At 40.1% G+C, this 6,487-nt stretch overlaps 1 long non-coding RNA gene across 1 annotated transcript; it reads right to left on the reverse strand.

Annotated features, from left to right (window-relative positions):
* Positions 1-2,733: 2,733 nt before the first annotated feature.
* LOC307044357 lies at positions 2,734-6,286 on the reverse strand. Its single transcript, XR_013809611.1, has 3 exons — positions 6,108-6,286; positions 4,324-4,480; positions 2,734-3,843 (listed from the first exon to the last, which is right to left on the reverse strand). It is a non-coding gene; the product is annotated as an uncharacterized lncRNA (long non-coding RNA).
* Positions 6,287-6,487: the final 201 nt, after the last annotated feature.

Genomic DNA, 6,487 nt, shown 5'->3' on the forward strand with positions numbered 1-6,487 from the left:
CTAAATTACCCATGCTGGTGTTTCTTATTTATTGTTATTTAAGCTTTCTGGCAAGCTCTGTAAGCTACCCATTCGAATGAAATGTCCTGTAATTAGTCTTACCTTCATATCAAATACACCCTTAAAGTTAGACCCGAGAAGACTGAATATCTTTTTACCTGCTCTATTTAGTGACTTTTGTTCTGATTTACAAATATAACGTAGTAATCTGGTGTAGACATTCTCCGTTCTTGTCTTTTTGGGGTCTTGCAGTTTTTAATTGAACTTTAATCTAACACACGGTATACTATGACTAAATAATACAGCTTGTGCCAGACACATATTTTCGCACGGTCATCAATGTCATTTTTATTCTTTGTTACCACTACAATATCAGTTCAGTTAGCTTGTTATGTTATATTTCATAGTATAGTCCAATATCCCTGCAGTAATTCACAATTTGGTGAAGATCAAGCTGTACATATTTTGTTGAGACTATAAATAATGATGTTATAAGCAAAGACCCCACAAAGTGTCACATTGATGAGGTTCTAATTGTGATTACTTCATGTGTTTGACATGCATCTTGAAGTTTGTTATAGGTTTGCCAAACCATATTTGTACTGTGTGTATCACTGAGCAAGTCCATCATTATGAGTTTTACCACATTGGTTTACTGCGTTCTCACTGCATGCTGTTTCTGTTATTTTCTACAAGACCATATAGAAAACCCTTCAACAGCAACTCCTCTCCCCAGCCTGTTAACACCAGCTCTAATTTCCTCTGTGGGATGCTGCAGTGGGAGTTGTTGAGTGCAGCTCTTCACGCTGCCCTGCTGACATTCTTCACCGCCTGAGACTTCGTACCCTACAGTTTGTCTCTTCGCTCACACGGGGCCTTGCTCCTCCACCGCGGCCCAGCCACTGTGTCATTTGGTCGGGCCTGCCTTCAGGACTTCCTCTTTGCACACCAGATCTGTCTGTGTGTGTCCTCCTGGTGAGAACACTGTGGGAGGCAGGGGAGTATGTAAATAGATGAATGTGTGGTGACCACAGCGCTCCGGTCTCAGGAGGAAGATGCTCTGAGCTGCAGGGCCACTCCATGGGAAACACAGACAGGACCCAAGAGACACTGAGAGAGGATTGGTTTTGATGGTTAGTGGCTGTGGGGAGGAAGTTACACTCTCCTTGCAGAAATAATGCCATGATGCCATTCCTGGTGCGTGCACAGATATGTATTTGACTCTGAAAATAAGGGCTGGTATAATTGCTGGTATAATTGTGTTAATTGCAGTAGGGCTTTAAATATATATGCACTGTTTCTAAAACTTAAGTCTGAGTTGTGGAGTTTATTTGTGGAAATGTTGTGAGCAATCCATTTTGTATAATGATTGTTTGGGGAAATAAAGTAGTTCAAAAGAACATCTTAAACATGAAAATGTAAATGTTTTGTAGATGGAGTTATTATTGTTCAGTGTAAGTCGTTTTGTCTCTTTCAACTTTGACCATGTATTGAATTTGGTTGAACTAACTACTATATATATAATGTATATACTTCAGTCCAGTGAGGTAAACGTGAGCATACAGCAGGCAGCAGTGTGGTCACATGGATTTCAAAAATAAACGAGGATAATCCATTATTTCTATTTTAGTTTTTGGGGGGTTTTCACAGCAGTATTGCGTTTCTATTATAGAGTTTGATGTTGTAAATGAGGTCACAGCCAACTCACATGAAACACAAATAAAGAATGACATAAAGGTGACACGAGCCGGGTTAGTCACTCAAACAGACCTTGCTGGGACAAGCTGTGCATGATTTAAGGCTTCAGAAATAGACACAGAAAAAACTTGTATATCTCCTTTCAGGAAAAACATATTTTCATCATGATAGATAATTAATGTGTTTAATTTAATGCATAAACAAAAGCAGTCTGTGTGTGACTCACACGTGTAGACATAAACACCCAAAGGGATCATCATATATGGTGATTTTGTGGACTTTTTACTTTTGGCTCACCACATCCTTTACAAATATTTTGAGTCTTGCTTATCGAATTTTGTTTATCCGACAAATCCTCTTCTACTTATCTCAACATATTAATCAACTTGAAGACACAAGTAACAACCTTAAAGGCAGCAGCATGCACTAAAATCAGATCAAGCACATCAACCCAACATCAACAGCATTACACTGCAGTTTGTTTAGCCAGAATCAACACAACGCTTTGGTGATGGTGATTAATGAATTGTATTTGGATAACACATCAGTGGTTGCTAACAAACAACAGGCACCAGCTAACTCAGTTTTAAAGGTTCATTCCTCAATAGTGCTCTTCATAATCCTATAATAGTGACAAGGATGTAAAGAGAGTATTATTTTATGTTTCCTATGTGATTATCTTTCTATGCACATTCAACAGGTTTCTTTGGAGTCAAGCTGTGTGATTATAAGAAGAAGGTGAAACGTTGATGTACACCTTCTATAGAGTTCTACATGTATTCTTAACAAGATGTAATGAAAAGCTGTGCAGCTGCTTTATTACAGTGAACTACAAGTTGTTTGATCAAACCTCTTTTAACTTTATGGGTATCTAAAATATGTGTTCACCTGTTGCGATGCAGCTGCTATGACTGAGCTGTAGCTGGTGTGCTGAAAAACTTAAACTTTGAAACAAGAATGTACATACAAATGTGGAGAAGTGTCAACATAGTGCAAAAATGCTGACACTTAAAGGTGGGGTATGTAATTTATTTCAGAAACACTTTTTGTTATATTCCATGGAATGCTCTTAACATCCCGATAACAATGAATATATTAAATGCTTTGACAATAAATACATAAAAACATTTCATCTGTGGAAGTCGTGGCGCTCTAAAAAGCACGACCAATCATTTTAGCCGGCCAGGCTAAAATAACTGGATGGCCTACCTACCTGTCAGCCTTCCATCTGTGCACAAACTTATCTCGTGCCCTCATTGGTCATGTGCGTGTTCGTGTGTGTTGGAGGAGGGGCTCTGTAAGGAAGTGGCAGATTTTTCCCTGTTGTGTATTTTCAAATTCTAGCCCACTCGAGCTGGTTTCTCCAAAATTACCTACCCCACCTTTAAGAGACAATATAACTGGACACCATAGCAACCCTGAGAAGCTGTATGCCCAGGCCTTTTGGGTTTATTTTGTCTTTTAATGCTTGTGTAAAAACGTATAGCCTATTAAGAAATATACATGTATAATTTCTGTATATATGATGGCATGAACAGTTTTTCAGAAGATTTTCACTCATTTTGTGTTTTTTGTTGGATAGCACACAAGCCTCAACACGCCACCTCAACTTTAAATAAATTGAGTTTTGATGACCCATAACAACCTTAACATGTAATTCCCATATTTACTACAAATACACCATTCTGTGATCTCTTGTATAAAACATCTGATTCATGTTTCTTTACCCATTAAATCAAGTTTCTTGTCCATACAAAGCAGATACTGAAGAAAGTGTACTATTGTGCCCTCTGGTGTCTGAAAGAAGTATTGCAGTGTATCATTTTACTGCATTCTTTTTATCCAGTACATTTTAAACATTTCAAGAACCTATGAAAAAGTATGCCTTAGTGTTATTCTCTACCACTATAGCGTGGTGGAATCGTAAGAGACTTTAGAAAAAGCCTATGAAAACTAAATCAAGTTTAAAAGGTCACAGAGTGCTCCCTCTCTTTCTCTGGCTCATTTCACACTCAAGTCTCTCTCCCTATCTGACTTTCTGCGGCCTTCAAATCCACAAAGAATGGACGGTTTCAGCAGAATGTCTTCTTCAGCTTGAGCTGTGATTGGACCAGAGCAAGGGGTGGAGGTAAACAGGGAGTCCCTCTATAACAGGGAGAGTAGAGAGTCAGGCAACACAGGAAACACAACATGTATGTGGGATATTGCTTAGGGTACTCAGCACATGGGGAACTTTTACACACACTTAAACTTGTGAATTTTCAATGATATACTTATAAACTGAAGAAATTGTGAAAACTTAATTAAAGTTAACGTTCAGCAACATTACCTTCATTGTGATAAAGTTTGCAATATAAAAACATACAATTTCAAATGTTGGACCACCTTCTATCTTTTTAACTTGTGTACCACCTGACCAAAAAACCATGTGACAAGCCCAACATCTGATCAGTTCATCAGGAGTTAAAAGTTAACCTCAACTTTATCAGTGTCAGCCCAGGTCATTCACATATTAGGTGTTTCCTCACAGAAAGAACCAAGCATGCAATTTTGTGCACGCTTTTTCTCCGCTCTCTCGCATCAAATCTGGCCTTTTTCCCTGCCAGTCTCACTCATGATGCTCACCCCTTCAACTATTGGAGCTCCAGCCCACCGTGAAGTGTTCCTCCCCCTCCCAATCAGCCATCAGTCCTTCCCCTCACCCTCTGCTTCAGCCTTTGGTCTCTTTGCAGCTGCACGGACGGCCTCAGTTCCAGCCTCAGCCTGCGAGAACTAGTTGTGGCTGCAAAGAAAACATGTCACTGAGTACAGCTGCTGGTCAAAGCATGATACTCTGACTGGAATAGCTGGAATAACTAATAAGATATGGTAGATACATACCATATAAATAGATTTCATAGAACTGAATGAAAATCATATGGTCCCATATGTTAAATAAATCCCAGATCAAATGTACGCTAAAGGGTTTTTCTCAGTGGTTGTGATGTTAAATGTTAGTTTTTTTTCCATGTATTATGTCTTGATGTTTGTTCATGTTGATGTTACAGAAAGAGCTGCTGTGATGCAAATCAAATACCAGACTTGATCTGATAATTAAAGTCTTATCGCATCGTATTGTATCGTATTATAACTCTGAGAAAGAGAAGGTCAATTAAGTTACAGTACATTTCCCAAAAGAAACTGATCACTTGGGGAGAGTAACCCCTGTGTAATTTCGAGCTCCTTTGGTCCCTTCGTTGTGTAATGGATAACATTAGGTCGGTCAAAATGAGTTAATAAGGGTCATGCGGAGCAGAGTTCACTTTGGTGCATTTGTTTAGCTCTTTTCAGACCAGGCTCGTAGGTCAGTCTGCACTTGGAATTTGAGGGTCTCTTCTCCCATGAAGATTTTCCACAACTCTGCACTTAAGTGACACTTGTCACATATTTTATGTCTGCTCTACACATAAATACCACACGCTAGCAAACATGTTGACTTGAAGAAAGCATGTGCACAACACACTTAAACAGTTGTGCCTGAGGAAAGGGCTCAGAGAGTTCTTGTTGTGCGGCTGTGATTCCTCTGCAAGTGCAGCTACTGTAGCACTGCACCTATGGTCAACAGACCACTCAGTGCAAAACAACTCAGCTGCCTGTGAGGAGAAACGACTTCTCTGTTTGATGAATGCTAGGTAGTATGTAAACAGCCATTACCTTCCCACCAGTTTGAGAAACTGCTTTTAGTGACTTTTTAACTTTTTCTCCTGGCTACTCTGTTTTGTCCCTGTTTGCAGGCTAAAGGCCCAGATACACCGGCCCAGAGGCGCGGGAAGGTATTTTGAGTGGGGGTGCTGAGGTGCTGGACTCCAGTGAACACTATTACGGGCACTATAGAGCACGCACAAAAAAACTCCCCAGACGCAAACACACAGTAAACCCGCGACTGTTACAATGAAGGCTCGATAATCAGCTCACGGCAATATAGGCAGGGGTAAAGTGCTATTTTTTACGAGTGGGGAGCGGACCTCACCTCCTCTAGGGGGGTCCGGGGGGATGCTCCCCCGGGAAGATTTTTTTAAAATATTGAAGTTAAAAGCATCAATCTGGTGCACTTTGAGAGCAACATTAAGAGATCTATGGATACATCTCTCAACACCCAGATGAAACACAACTGTAAGCAGATGTTCTTTTTCTTTATGGATATTTTACAAATCACTCCCCTTTCAAACTGTATTCTTGTTTTACTGCCATATAGTATTTCATAACTGTTTTTCCTTTATTCTCTTTTTTTTTTATAACTATAATGATCATATGAAGGTGTGCCGCGGAAATAATCTTTTGAATAATTTTTGACCAAACCGTTTGAGACCCACTGAGATAACTTAGACTAAAGTTAACTATCTAAACACTCAGAGAGTCCTTTAGCTCACCTGAGCCTCTCAGTCTGAGAGGAGAGCTCTCCTCCAGCTTGTTGTGGAACAAACAGCTCCGTATGTCCGTTAGTGCAGCTAGCTAACCAGATGCTAACAACACGGTCCCTGCTGCTGGCACCGGTCCCTCTCTCTCTCCCCCTTTCTCACACACACTAAATGCGCTATTTCCGCACACACACAGAGCCGCAAGCTTGAATGACACAAGCACACTTTTATTTCCATGCAACTCTCTGATTGGTCTGGTGTCTTGCCTCTGTTGCATTCACTGAACACGGGAAATTACAGTCCTGCCGTCCTTCCTAGTGTCTTGATGAGGTTCACGTAAAGCACGGTTAATGTATTATATTATTGAGGTAGAATTGTCCGGGGCTCCAGAA

The sequence above is a fragment of the Notothenia rossii genome, assembly GCF_949606895.1.
Source record: "Notothenia rossii genome assembly, chromosome: 6".
NCBI classification, from domain to species: domain Eukaryota; kingdom Metazoa; phylum Chordata; class Actinopteri; order Perciformes; family Nototheniidae; genus Notothenia; species Notothenia rossii.